General features: G+C 43.6%; 1 protein-coding gene across 7 annotated transcripts in view; it reads left to right on the top strand.

The window, feature by feature from the left end:
• LOC143018152 (uncharacterized) overlaps positions 1-14,931 on the top strand; it is a 322,520-nt gene that overhangs the window by 266,986 nt on the left and 40,603 nt on the right. The window lies entirely within an intron of this gene.

Below are 14,931 nucleotides of genomic sequence, written 5' to 3'. Positions count from 1 at the left end.
TCATCCTAGGACGTCCCCTCATGTTCACTCCCTCCACATCTGCCTTCCATACCTCTTTTACTAGTCTTTCGTCACTCATTCTTTCCATGTGTCCAAACCATCCTAATATTCTTTCATCAACCCTCTCTCCCAAATCCTTTTTCACCCCTGTTCTCCTCCTCACCTCCTCATTTCTCACTCTATCTAGCCTAGTAACCCCCACCATACTTCTCAGACACCTCATCTCAAACACATTCAAACTCCTTCTCTCTTCTTCTCTTATGTTCCACGTTTCTGCCCCATACAGTGCTGTTGGCACAATCACTCCTTCATACAGTCTCCTCTTCGCATCCATTCCCAAATGTCTATTTCTCATTACACTCTTTAAACCACCAAGGCATTTACTCGCTTCTCTCAATCTACATTCTACCTCCACCTTCACTCCACCTTTTCCTGCTACACTTGCACCCAAGTATCTAAAACTATCCACTTCCTCCAGTCGCTCTCCCTTAATGTTCACTTCCAGTCTACTGCCACTTTCACCCCTTGTACATCTCATCACCTTACTTTTACCCACATTTATCTTTAGCTTTCTTCTATCACATACTCTCCCAAACTCTGCCACCAGCTTCCTCAATCCCTCCTCTGACCCTGCCACAAGCGCAGTGTCGTCCGCAAACAACAGCTGGCTCACCTCCCACTTTTCTCCATTTTCTTTAACCATCTCCAATCCCTGACTCACTACCCTAGCATTCACCTCTCGCACCACCCCATCCATGTATAAGTTGAACAGCCAGGGCTGGATGGATGCCATGCAGAATGTCTGAAGAAAGGAGGTACAGTTATGGTGGACTGGCTAGTGAGGTTATTTAATGTTTGTTTAAGAGAGGGTAGAGTGCCAGAGGACTAGAGGACTGCCTGTATAGTTCCACTTTACAAAAGAAAGGGGACAAGTGTGAGTGTAATAGTTACAGAGGGATCAGCTTGTGAAGTGTAGTTGGAAAGGCTTATGGGAGGATCTTGATTGAGAGGATTAGGAGAGGAACAGAGGGAGTAATTGGTGAGGAACAGTGTGGGTTTAGGACAGGTAGGGGATGTGTAGATCAGATTTTTGTGGTAAGACAGATATGTGAGAAAGCTATAGGAAAAGGTAAGGATGTTTTTTGGGCTTTTATTGATCTGGAAAAGGCATATGACAGGGTAGACAGAAAGGCACTGTGGGAGGTACTGCAGATATATGGGATAGGAGGAAAGCTGTTAAGAGCAGTCAGGAGTTTTTATGAGAGTAGTAGAGCTTGTGTCAGGATTAGAAATGGAGAGAGTGAATGGTTTGAGGTAAAGGTGGGACTTCATCAGGGGTGTGTTATGTCGCCCTGGTTGTTCAATCTTTACATGCATGGGGTGGTGCGAGAGGTGAATGCAAGGGTAGTGGGTCAGGGATTGGAGATGATTAAAGAAAATGGAGAAAAGTGGGAGGTGAGCCAGCTGTTGTTTGCTGACGATACTGCGCTTGTGGCAGGATCAGAGGAGGGATTGAGGAAGTTAGTGACAGAGTTTGAGGAGTGTGAAAGAAGAAAGCTGAAGATAAATGTGGGCAAAATTAAGGTGATGAGATCTACAAGGGGAGAGAGTGACAGTAGGCTGGAAGTGAGCATTAAGGGTGAGAAACTGGAGGAAGTGGATAGTTTTAGATACTTGGGTGCAAATGTGACAGGAAAGGGAGGAGTGGGGGTGGAGGTAGAATGTAGATTGAGAGAAGCAAGTAAATGCCTTGGTGGATTGTGTAATGAGAAATAGACATCTGGGAATGGATGCTAAGAGGAGGTTATATGAAGGAGTGATTGTGCCAACAGCAATGTACGGGGCAGAAACATGGAACATGAGAGAGGAAGAGAGAAGAAGTTTGAATGTGTTTGAGATGAAATGTTTGAGAAGTATGATAGGGGTTACTAGGCTAGATAGCGTGAGAAATGAGGAGGTGAGGAGGAGAACAGGGGTGGAAAGGGAGTTGGGAGATAGGGTTGATGAAAGAGTATTAGGATGGTTTGGACACATGGAAAGAATGAGTGAAGAAAGATTAGTAAAAGAGGTGTGAAAGGAGTGAATATGAGGGGCGTCCTAGGATGAGATGGATGGATGGGGTGAAAGGGGCTTTACAAAAAAGAGGAATGTCTGTAGAGGAAGGACGAGCGAGGACAGAAGATAGGGGTGAATGGAGAAGGGTTGTGTATAGATGAGGCTGTTATGCATGAGGGGGAGTGGGTGGGGAATGGGGGATGAGGAAGTATGTATGAGAAAAAATTTGGCGCAGTCCGAAGAGATTTCTCCCTGTCTTCTCCTTTCCTGCATGAGGGGACAGAGAGGGGGGGGTTACCGAATTTATGAAGCAGCCTTGCTGTGGATGTGCTGTGTCTTGCAACACTGCTTCTGACCCAAGGTAGTGGACAGGATGCAGGGATGACCTGTCATCCAGGAGGTGAGAAGATAAGAGGGAGGGGAGTGGAATATATGGGAAATGAAATGGGTGAGAGTGATTTCTATGCCTTTTTTGGCTACCCAACCATGTAAGGGGGAGAAAATCCTTTGGTATATGTATGTTTCTCTGAATAATTAAAAAATGCTGCAAAATTCAGGTTTAATATATATATATATATAATTTTTTTTTTTTTTTTTTTTTTTTTTTTTTTTACTGTAGAAAATAAAAAGGAGGATGCTTTCTTTCAAATGAAACAAAAATTACAAAAATCCATAAAGAACAGCTGAAGATATTACAACAGAAAGAATAAAAACATTAACTTTACAGGAAGGGGGATTTAAATTTTTGTGACCATTTGATTGATGGTTGCGATGTATAGCAAATCTCCAATTTCCTCCTCTTTGTTGATGAGGTGTGAGGTGAGGGTGAGTGGTGTGGTGTGGGTGGAGGAGGTTTAAGGCAGGCTTGGTTAGTAGAGGCTTGCAGAGTGATGGGTGCAGCTGTGCTACTTTTGTCCTCGTTCTTTTTCCTTCTTGTTTCTATTTCAGGCATTCATGGCCCCTCCTTATATTCTGCTGCTTCACTGTCTTGTATCATGTTAATTTTTCCATGATCACAGCAACAATAAAGGGCAAGGAATCAAAATTGTTGCATATGGTGAGAGCACCAGGAGCAATGTCACCTTACTTTGACCTTTTCAAAAGTACTGGTGCCCTGTCCAATGTCTTTGTCGGGTATGCTGGTAGGAAGAGTTGCCAAACATCTCCATAAACACAATTCTGTAGCAAAAAACAAAATAGCTATAGAAATGTTGATGCTATTTCTGTATACAGAATGTTTTTTATGGAATGGGGTGGCCAGAGGTTGCCAATATTTTATTTTATCCTGTATAAAAAATAGAAATGAAATACAGTTGTATAACTTTGTATGAGTGTTGGCACCATCATAGAGATTCTTTTGAAATGTTTACCTAAAATTCGCTTGTGTACCCAAATTTTTCAAATGATCGGGGGCGATGCTTCCTTAATGTTGAAGTCCACTTCCCAATTCTGACTCCATTTCCAAACCTTGTTTAGGTCTCTCTGTAGTGATTTGTAGTCCATTTCAGGTTTTCACTTTCCCCAATAATTTAGCATAGTCTGCAAAGAAGCTCATGTAACATTCCACATCTTCATCCATGTCATTCATGTAAATAGCAAACATTCTTGGAGCCAATACAGATCCCTGTGGAACTCCAATAGTCACCTCCCAACCTGAACTCTTTTCTCTGAGTACTACTCTCATTTTTCTACCATTCAGGAAATCCTCCATCCAGTTTAGTAGGTTGCCTTTTTTACTTTTTACTTTGTTGAAGGCTTTTTGTAAGTCTAGGAAAGCACATTCAACCCATCCATTCCTTTCTTGTATTATATTAGTCTTGAGTAGAAACAGATTCCCTGTGGTGGGGGAAAAGAATACTGCCACCAAGTATTCCCACTTGGATCGTAAGAGGCGAGAAGAAAGGGACGGGGATTGGGACTAGGCATCCTTCTCCTTGTAGCCCCACAGGGGACATTCCTAAACAAAAAAAAGAAGGCATAAGAGGGTCTTAGTAGTTCTCGGACCAGCACCCTAAGGTTTGGGTCTTTTAATGTGCGTGGATGTGGTACAGATGAGAGTAAAAGGGAAGAGATAGGTAGTGTGTTTGTGAGAAGAAAGATGGATGTGTTGGCTTTGAGTGAAACTAAGTTGAAAGGGAAGGGTGAGTGTAAGTGGGAGGTTATCAGGAGTGAAGAGAGGGTGAGGGAGGGAAGGGGTGGCTATTCTAGTAAGTGAAGAGATAGGTAAACGGGTAGTGGAGTGGAAGGAGGTTTCCTCAAGGATAATGTGGATGAAAGTGAAACTGGGAAAGGAGATGTGGGTCTTTGTAAGTGCATATGGGCCTGGGAGTGAGAAGAGTGTAGAAGAAAGGGAGGCCTTTTGGATAGATTTAAATGAGTGCACAGAGGATTTAGGGAGAAATGTCAATGTAATAGTACTGGGAGACCTTAATGCTAGGGTAGGAAATGGTCCAATCGATGGAGTGGTTGGGAAATGTGGAGTTCCAGGAAAGAATCGTAGTGGAGAGTTGATGGTGGAAATGTGTCTAGAGAGTTGATGATAGCAAATACAGTGTTTCGGAAGAAAGTCAAGCATAAGTACACATGGGAGAGGGTGGTGGAGGGAAGGGTGGTAGATAGAGCGCTAATGGATTATGTAGTGGTAAATAGGATTATGATACGAAGAGTTAAGGATGTACATGTGCTAAGGGGAGAGGGTGGGGGAATATGAGAATTTTTTGGTGGAAGGTAAGTTGAGAGTGGAGGATAGATGGAGAAAGAGGAAAGGGACAAAAGGTAGGGAGGTTCTTAGAGTGAACTCTTTGAAGGAAAAGGAGGAGTATGGAAAGAAGCTGAAGGAGTGGGAGGGAGTAAAGGATAGAGTAGAGCTGGGTGTGGAGGAGGAATGGGGATGGTTCAAGGAGGGAGTCATAAAGTGTGCAAGGATGGTATGTGGAACAAGAAGGACAGGGGGAAATAGAAGAAAGGGTAGTGAATGGTGGGATGAGGAAACAAGGTTGTAGAAGAGAAGAAGCGAGCTTTCACAGATTGGTTACAAAATAGGACGAGGGAGTCATATGAGAGGTACAAAGAAAAGAAAAGAGAAGTAAAGCAAAAGGTAAAGGTTGCAAAGAGGAGAGCAGATGTGAAATGGGGTAAGAGTTTGACAGAAAATTTTGAAAGTAATAAAAAGATGTTTTGGAAAGAAATTAAGAGAGGAACAGGAGGTGAATCAAGTAGAGAAGAAAAGGTAAAAGGAGCAGATGGAGAGATGATAATGGAAGAGAAGGCAGTAAGGGGAAGATGGGCATAATATTTTAGGGAGTTGCTAAATGTGAAGGAGGATAGGGAAGGAAAGATAGCTGCAGTGGGAAATGCGAAGAAAATGAGTGATGAGTGAGGACAATGGAGGAGAAATAAGGAAGGCTGAAGTGAAGGCAGTTATTAGGATGATGAAAGCAGGTAAGGCACCTGGTCTGGATGGATGCCATGCAGAATGTCTGAAAAAGGGAGGTACAGTGATGGTGGACTGGTTGGTGAGGTTATTTAACGTTTGCTGGAGAGAGGGTAGAGTGCTGGAGGACTGTATAGTTCCTCTTTACAAGGGAAAAGGAGACAAGTGTGAATGTAGTAGTTTCAGAGGGATTAGCTTGTTAAGTGTAGTTGGGAAGGCTTATGGGAGGATCTTGATTGAGAGGATTAGGAGAGGAACAGGAGTAATTGGTGAGGAACAGTGTGGATTTAGGACAGGTAGAGGTTGTGTAGATCAGATCTTTGTGGTAAGACAGATATGTGAGAAAGCTATAGGAAAGGGGAAGGATGTTTTTTGGGCTTTTAATGGATCTGGAAAAGGCTTATGATAGGGTAGACAGAAAGGCACTGTGAGAGATTATGCAGATATACGGGATAGGAGGAAAGCTTTTGGGAGCTGTCAAGAGTTTTTATGAGAGTAGTAGAGCTTGTGTCAGGATTGGAAATGGAGAGAGTGAGTGGTTCGAGGTAAAGGTGGGACTTCGTCAAGGATGCGTTATGTCACCCTGGCTGTTCAACTTATACATGGATGGGGTGGTGCGAGAGGTAAATGCAAGGGTAGTGGGCAAGGGATTGGAGATACATACATATACCAAGGCTTTTTCCCCCTTTCAAGGGAGGTAGCCAAAAAGGGAAAGGCATAAAAACACTCCCACCCATTTCATCCCTAAATACACTCCACACCCCTCCCACCCTCCCTCTCGTCTGAGCACCTCCTGGATGACGGGTCATCCATGCACCTTGCCCACCGCCCTGGGTCAGAAGCAGTGTTGCAAGACACAGCACATCCACAGCAAGGCCGCTTCATTTAATCGGCGACCCCCCCCCCCTCTCCGTCGCCCCTTGCATATAAGGAGAGGACGGGGAGAAATCCCTTCGGACTGCGTCAAAATTTGCTCACACATACTACCTCACCCCCCACTCATTCCTCCTCATGCAATCACAACATCATCCATATACAACCATTCTCCACTCACCTCTGTCTTCCGTCCTCTCCCTTCCTTCCTCAACAGACATTCCCCTCTTCCCCAAAGCCCCCTTCACCCCATCCATCCACCTCATCCTAGGATGTCCCCCTCATGTTCACTCCCTCCACATCTGCCTTCCATACATCTTTTACTAGTCTTTCTTCACTCATTCTTTCCATGTGTCCAAACCATCCTAATATTCTTTCATCAACCCTATCTCCCAGCTCCTTTTTCACCCCTGTTCTCCTCCTCACCTCCTCATTTCTCACTCTATCTAGCCTAGTAACCCCCACCATACTTCTCAGACACCTCATCTCAAATACATTCATACTCCTTCTCTCTTCTTCTCTTATGTTCCATGTTTCTGCCCCATACAGTGCTGTTGGCACAATCACTCCCTCATACAGTCTCCTCTTCGCATCCATTCCTAAATGTCTATTCCTCATTACACTCTTTAATCCACCAAGGCATTTACTCGCTTCTCTCAATCTACATTCTACCTCCACCTTCACTCCACCTTTTCCTGCCACATTTGCACCCAAGTATCTAAAACTATCCACTTCCTCCAGTCGCTAATGTTCACTTCCAGTCTACTGCCACTTTCACCCCTTGTACATCTCATCACCTTACTTTTACCCACATTTATCTTTAGCTTTCTTCTATCACATACTCTCCCAAACTCTGCCACCAGCTTCCTCAATCCCTCCTCCGATCCTGCCACAAGCGCAGTGTCGTCAGCAAACAACAGCTGGCTCACCTCCCACTTTTCTCCATTTTCTTTAACCATCTCCAATCCCTGACCCACTACCCTTGCATTCACCTCTTGCACCACCCCATCCATGTATAAGTTGAACAGCCAGGGTGACATAACGCATCCTTGACGAAGTCCCACCTTTACCTTGAACCACTCACTCTCTCCATTTCCAATCCTGACACAAGCTCTACTACTCTCATAAAAACTCTTGACAGCTCCCAAAAGCTTTCCTCCTATCCCATAAATCTGCATAACCTCCCACAGTGCCTTTCTGTCTACCCTATCATAGGCCTTTTCCAGATCCATAAAAGCCCAAAAAACATCCTTCCCCTTTCCTATAGCTTTCTCACATATCTGTCTTACCACAAAGATCTGATCTACACAACCTCTACCTGTCCTAAATCCACACTGTTCCTCACCAATTACTCCCTCTGTTCCTCTCCTAATCCTCTCAATCAAGATCCTCCCATAAGCCTTCCCAACTACACTTAACAAGCTAATTCCTCTGAAACTACTACATTCACACTTGTCCCCTTTTCCCTTGTAAAGAGGAACTATACAGGCACTCCTCCAGTCCTCCGGTACTCTACCCTTTCTCCAGCAAACATTAAATAACCTCACCAACCAGTCCACCATCACTTGACCTCCCTTTTTCAGACATTCTGCATGGCATCCATCCAGACCAGGTGCCTTACCTGCTTTCATCATCTTAACAACTGCCTTCACCTCATCCTTCCTTATTTCTCCTCCATTGTCCTCACTCATCACTCTCATTTTCTTCGCATTTCCCACTGCAGCTATCTTTCCTTCCCTATCCTCCTTCACATTTAGCAACTCCCTAAAATATTATGCCCATCTTCCCCTTACTGCCTTCTCTTCCATTATCATCTCTCCATCTGCACCTTTTACCTTTTCTTCCCTACTTGATTCGCCTCCTCTTCCTCTCTTAATTTCTTTCCAAAACATCTTTTTATTACTTTCAAAATTTTCTGTCATACTCTTACCCCATTTCACATCTGCTCTCCTCTTTGCAACCTTTACCTTTTGCTTTACTTCTCTTTTCTTTTCTTTGTACCTCTCATATGACTTTCTCGTCCTCTTTTGTAACTAATCTGTGAATGCTCGCTTCTTCTCTTCTACAACCTTCTTTGTTTCCTCATCCCACCATTCACTACCCTTTCTTCTATTTCCCCCTGTCCTTCTTGTTCCACACACCATCTTTGCACACTTTATGACTCCCTCCTTGAACCATCCCCATTCCTCCTCCACACCCATCTCTACTCCATCCTTTACTCCCTCCCACTCCTCCTTCAGCTTCTTTCCGTACTCCTTTTCCTTTTCATTCAAGGAGTTCACTCTAAGAACCTCCCTACCTTTTGTCCCTTTCCTCTTTCTCCATCTATCCTCCACTCTCAACTTACCTTCCACCAAAAAATGATCTGATATTCCCCCCCCCCCTTAGCACATGTACATCCTTAACTCTTCCTATCATAATCCTATTTACCACTACATAATCCATTTGCGCTCTATCTACCACCCTTCCCTCCACCACCCTCTCCCATGTGTACTTATGCTTGACTTTCTTCCGAAACACTGTATTTGCTATCATCAACTCTCTTTCTAGACACATTTCCACCATCAACTCTCCACTACGATTCTTTCCTGGAACTCCACACTTCCCAACCACTCCATCGATTGGACCATTTCCCACCCTAGCATTAAGGTCTCCCAGTACTATTACATTGACATTTCTTCCTAAACCCTCTATGCACTCATTTAAATCTATTCAAAAGGCCTCCCTTTCTTCTACGCTCTTCTCACTGCCAGGCCCATATGCACTTACAAAGACCCACATCTCCTTTCCCAGTTTCACCTTCATCCACATTATCCTTGAGGAAACCTCCTTCCACTCCACTACCTGTTTACCTATCTCCTCACTAGAATAGCCACCCCTTCCCTCCCTCACCCTCTCTTCACTCCTGATAACCTCCCACTTACACTCCCACACTTACACTCACTCTTCCCTTTCAACTTAGTTTCACTCAAAGCCAACACGTCCATCTTTCTTCTCACAAACATACTACCTATCTCTTCCCTTTTACTCTCATCTGTACCACATCCACACACATTAAAAGACCCAAACCTTAGGGTGCTGGTCCGAGGCCCTCCAGCACCCCTTATGCCTTCACTTTTATTTTTAGGAGATATGCCCCATGGGGCTACAGGGAGAAGGATGCCTAGTCCCAATCCCCGTCCCTTTCTTCTCGCCTCTTACGATCCAAGTGGGAATACTTGGTGGCAGTATTCTTTTTCCCCACCACAGGGGATGCGTTATGTCGCCCTGGCTGTTCAACTTATACATGGATGGGGTGGTGCGAGAGGTAAATGCAAGGGTAGTGGGCAAGGGATTGGAGATGGTTAAAGAAAATGGAGAAAAGTTGGAGGTGAGCCAGCTGTTGTTTGCAGACGACACTGCACTTGTGGCAGGATCGGAGGAGGGATTGAGGAAGCTGGTGACAGAGTTTGGGAGAGTATGTGATAGAAGAAAGCTAAAGATAAATGTGGGTAAAAGTAAGGTGATGAGATGTACAAGGGGTGAAAATGGCAGTAGACTGGAAGTGAACATTAAGGGAGAGCGACTGGAGGAAGTGGATAGTTTTAGATACTTGGGTGCAAATGTGGCAGGAAAAGGTGGAGTGAAGGTAGAATGTAGATTGAGAGAAGTGAGTAAATGCCTTGGTGGATTGAAGAGTGTAATGAGGAATAGACATTTGGGAATGGATGCTAAGAGGAGACTGTATTTTTACCTAGTTGTATTTACCTAGTTGTATTTTGCGGGAAGGGGAGCTATGCTCGTGTTGTCCCGCCTTTGTATCTTGCAGTGTCTAGTTTGTTTTTAAACTCATGAATGGTTTTTGCGCATACTATTTCATTGTCCAGTTTGTTCCAAGTGTCCAAAACTCTATGAGGAAAACTGTTTTTCTTCAGTTCTCTTCTATAGCTATGTTTTTTTATTTTCTTTCCATGTCCTCTTGTGTTTCTTTTGTCCCAGTTAAGTAAGTTCTCACTATCGAGTACCTCTGTGCCTTTCATGATTCTGTAGATGGTCAATAGGTCACCTCTCTCTCTTCTTTGCTCCAGTGTCGGTAACTCCAGTTTAGCCAATCTCTCTTCGTATGATAGGTTTGCAAGTGCAGGTGCCATTTTTTGTAGCTGCTCTTTGGATTCTTTCTATTTTCTTTATATTCTTTTTGGTACTGGGGGACCACAATGTCGCTGCATACTCTAATCTAGGCCTTATCAATGTAACCAATATTTTTTTCATCATGTCTTCGTCCAAGTATGTAAACGCCACTTTTATTGATCTTAGCAAGTTGTAAGTCTCCCCGACAATTTTGTTAATCTGTATATCATAGGACAAGTCGTTCGTGATAATTACTCCCAAATCTTTTTCGGATCCTACTTTCTTTACTTCTTTGGTTCCAATTGTATATTTTCCTGATATTCTGTTTTTGCTTTTTCCAAACTCCATTATGCTACACTTCTTAGTATTAAAGTCCACTTCCCATTTCTGACTCCAGTTCCATACCCTATTTAGGTCTTCTTGCAGTGCTTCACAGTCCTCATCAGTTTCTATTTTCCTTAGCAGTTTGGCGTCATCGGCAAAGAAGCTCATGTAGCAGTTCACGTCCTCATCCATGTCATTCATATAGATAGCAAACATTATTGGTGCCAGCACAGATCCTTGCGGTACTCCACTGATCACCTCTTTCCAGTCTGAATATTTTTCTCTGAGCACTACTCTCATCTTTCTACCAGTCAGAAAGTCCTCTATCCATTTTAGTAGGTTTCCCTGTATTCCTCCTATGTGTTCCAGTTTTTTTAGTAGTTTTCTGTGTGGTACTTTGTCAAAGGCTTTTTGCAAGTCTAGGAATGCACAATCAGCCCATCCATTTCTTTCTTGCACTATGTCTATTAGTCTTGAGTAAAAGCATATTAAGTTTGTGGAGCATGATCTTCCTTGTCTGAATCCGAATTGTCTTGGGTTTAATATGTCATTGTCTTCCAGATGTTTTACCCATCTATTCTTGATTATTTTCTCACAAATTTTGGCAATGGTGCTTGTTAGTGATACTGGCCTATAGTTGGTGGGTTCTTCTTTGTTTCCTCCTTTGTGTATTGGTACAATGTTAGCGTGATTGTGCCAAGAGCACTGTATGGGGCAGAAACATGGAACATAAGAGAAGAAGAGAGAAGGAGTTTGAATGTGTTTGAGATGAGGTGTCTGAGAAGTATGGTGGGGGTTACTAGGCTAGATAGAGTGAGAAATGAGGTGAGGAGGAGAACAGGGGTGGAAAAGGAGCTGGGAGATAGGGTTGATGAAAGAATATTAGGATGGTTTGGACACATGGAAAGAATGAGTGAAGAAAGACTAGTAAAAGAGGTATGGAAGGCAGATGTGGAGGGAGTGAACATGAGGGGACGTCCTAGGATGAGGTGGATGGATGGGGTGAAGGGGTCTTTGGGGAAGAGGGAAATGTCTGTTGAGGAAGGACGGGAGAGGACAGAAGACAGGGGTGAATGGAGAATGGTTGTATATGGATGATGATGTGATTGCATGAGGTGGAATGGGCAGGGGGGTGGGGGGTGAGGTAGTATGTGTGAGCAAAATTTGACGCAGCCCGAAGGGATTTCTCCCCGTCCTCTCCTTTTATGCATGTAGGGATGGAGAGGGGGGGGTCGCCGATTTAATGAAGCGGCCTTGCTGTGAATATGCTGTGTCTTGCGACACTGCTTCTGACCCAGGGCAGTGGACAAGGTGCAGGGATGACCCGTCATCCAGGAGGTGCTCAGATAAGAGGGAGAGTGGAGGGGTGTGAAGTGTATTCAGGGATGGAATGGGTGGAAATTATTTAATGCCTTTAACTTTTTGGCTACCTCCTTTGTAAGGGTAAGAAGCCTTGGTATATGGTGTTTTTTTTTTTTGTAATATTATATATATATATATATATCTTCTGTCATTTCAAGTACATAGGATAGCAGTAAAGTGCAACCAATAGCTGATTCTGTGCACAATTGGTGGGTGTGAGAGCTAGAGAGCATGTATGACTGGAAAGCACTGTAATATTGGAAGAGAGTGACCTGCATCATGATGATTTGTGCCAGATTCAAAAATTCGAAATCTGAGCTGCAGCTCAGTGCTCCTTGAATACTGTGAAGGCCTTGAGATGTGAGCTGGAGAATTGATTTGGAGATGTGGAAGCATTGGCTAGCAGGAAGGATGATAGGCATTCTGACTCTGCACAATGAAATTGTTGAGAAGATGCAACAACAGGTGCAGCAAGATCCAGGCTAGGCAATGCAGACCTAGACAAGAGAGATGGGTGTTGGAGTGGTGACTATGAAGAAAGCCTTGAATGAGGATCTTCACTACTCCTCATACAAGAGGCACAAGGACCAACTACTCACTGCCAAGGCCCATGAAAACCACCTTACGAAAGCCAAGAAACTCCTCAATGTCAAACACCCAGTCGAGCCGGGGATGCTCTGGTTCTTCTCAGACGAGAAGAACTTCTGCCAGGACCAGTTGCACAATGCACAGAACAAGTGGCTAGCCTACAATCTGCATGAAGTCCCACACTTCTTGAAGACCAAGTTCCTTCAAACTGTGATGATCTTTGGGTGTGTTTCCAGCGAAGGCCACATCATGCCACCCCACATCTTTGAATAGGGACTCGGATTCACTTCAGATGGCTATATAAAGTTACTGTCCACTGTTGTCAAGTGCTGGGTGGAGAGGGTGGCTGTGGGAAGACCATATATGTGGCAGCAGGATTTATCTCCATATCACACCTGCAGGAAAACCCAGAAGTTGTCTGAGAACTTCTACAACTTCACCAATCCCAACATTTGGCCCCCAACTTGCCTGATTGCAAGCCATATCACACCTGCAGGAAAACCCAGAAGTTGTCTGAGAACTTCTACAACTTCACCAATCCCAACATTTGGCCCCCAACTTGCCTGATTGCAAGCCCATGGACTATTATGTGAGGGGCACAGTTGAAAAATACCCCAATTGTACTGCCTGCAACTCCAAGGACGAGCTGATTGCCGGGATCAAATTGGTATTCGGACACCATGAAGGCCACACATTCAGGTCCCACCTGGAGGCCATGGTGGATGCTTAGGGTGGCTTCTTTGAGTGAGCTGTATTTGGCAAAAGATCCTCTAAGAGATGCACTTTGAATTTTGAGAATACATAAAATTTTGGCCTAGATATGACTTTTTCTTTCCTTTCTGAAAAAGTGGCAAATTTATCCTGAACACCCTGTAGATCTTTTATCGTGGCCGATGTTTCAGAACTCTCTTTTCCATCTTCAAGGGCAAATTGCTGTGTCATGTCTGCTCTTGTCATATATGGGATGTATGGATCATACACACTATCATGGAAAAAGTTGTTGTTCATTGGCTAATTGCAGTCCATGAGCGTGCATTGCTTTTCATCTCAGGAGGGCCCTCCCAGTAAGCAAAGCGATGGGATTCATTGGTCTCTTAGCAATCATTCTTTTCATTGATGGCAAAGTCTGAAGGTCTTCCACCTGGATGTTTATTGATGGCTGTTTTGCTTGAATATGGAGTGCCTCAAGGAGTAGCAACCTTTGGGGATCTCTTTCTCTGTCAATTATTGTATCTAACAAGATGCCTGACATGCCACTTAAGCAATGGATCCATTAAGTCCCACCACACTATACTTAACAGACCATTAACAAAAAACTATCAGGATCAAAACACTACAATAATTGACAAAGAAAGAGATCCCCAAAGGTTGCTACTCCTTGAAGCACTCCATATGCAAGCAAAGCAGCCATCAGTAAACATCTATTCAAGACTAGAAAGGGATGGACTGATTGTGCTTTCCTAGATTTACAAAAAGCTTTTGATAAAGTACCACACAAAAAATTAAAACTGGAAACTATAGGAGGTATAAAAGGAAAACTATTTAGTCCCCAAAGGCATTTACTTGCTTCTCTCAATCCACATTCCACCACTCCTCCCTTTCCCACCTCACTCATGCCCAAATATCTAAAGCTATCCATGTCTCCCTTAATACTTCCAATTTGCTGCCACATTCACCCCTTGTACATCTCATCACCATACATTTACCTCACATTTTTCTTCAACTTCTTTTGCACACCTTCCCAAACTCTGCCACTAACTTCCTTAATCCCTCTTCTGATCCTGCCACAAGTGCAGTGTTGTCAGCAAACAACTGGCTTATTGCATATTTTTCTCCATTTTCCCTTGTAAAGGGGAAAAGCCCATGGTATATGTGTGTACTTATCTAGTATCTTACGGGAAGGGGAGATTACTTACAAAAACGTCGAACAACAACTTTGAAATCTTGAAACATAAAAATGAATATACATATTCATCAGTGAAAGATTGAGTAGATGCTAAAGTAGCACACAAATCTTTAAAGAAAAGATTAAAACATCTCATCAGTCATGTCCTGGCATCTCAAGCTGCAGCGTTTCTCAATGAAACTGCCATGTCTCAAATGCCCAGTACAAGTAACATACATATACCAAGGGATTTTTCCTCATTACAAGGGGGGTAGCCAAAGGCATAAATCCACACTCACCC

The sequence above is a fragment of the Oratosquilla oratoria genome, chromosome 34, assembly GCF_046742065.1.
Source record: "Oratosquilla oratoria isolate Oo_2021 chromosome 34, ASM4674206v1, whole genome shotgun sequence".
Taxonomy (NCBI): Eukaryota; Metazoa; Arthropoda; class Malacostraca; order Stomatopoda; family Squillidae; genus Oratosquilla; species Oratosquilla oratoria.
The sequence above is the reverse complement of the archived record's forward strand: the minus strand, read 5'-3'. Positions and strand labels throughout refer to the sequence as shown.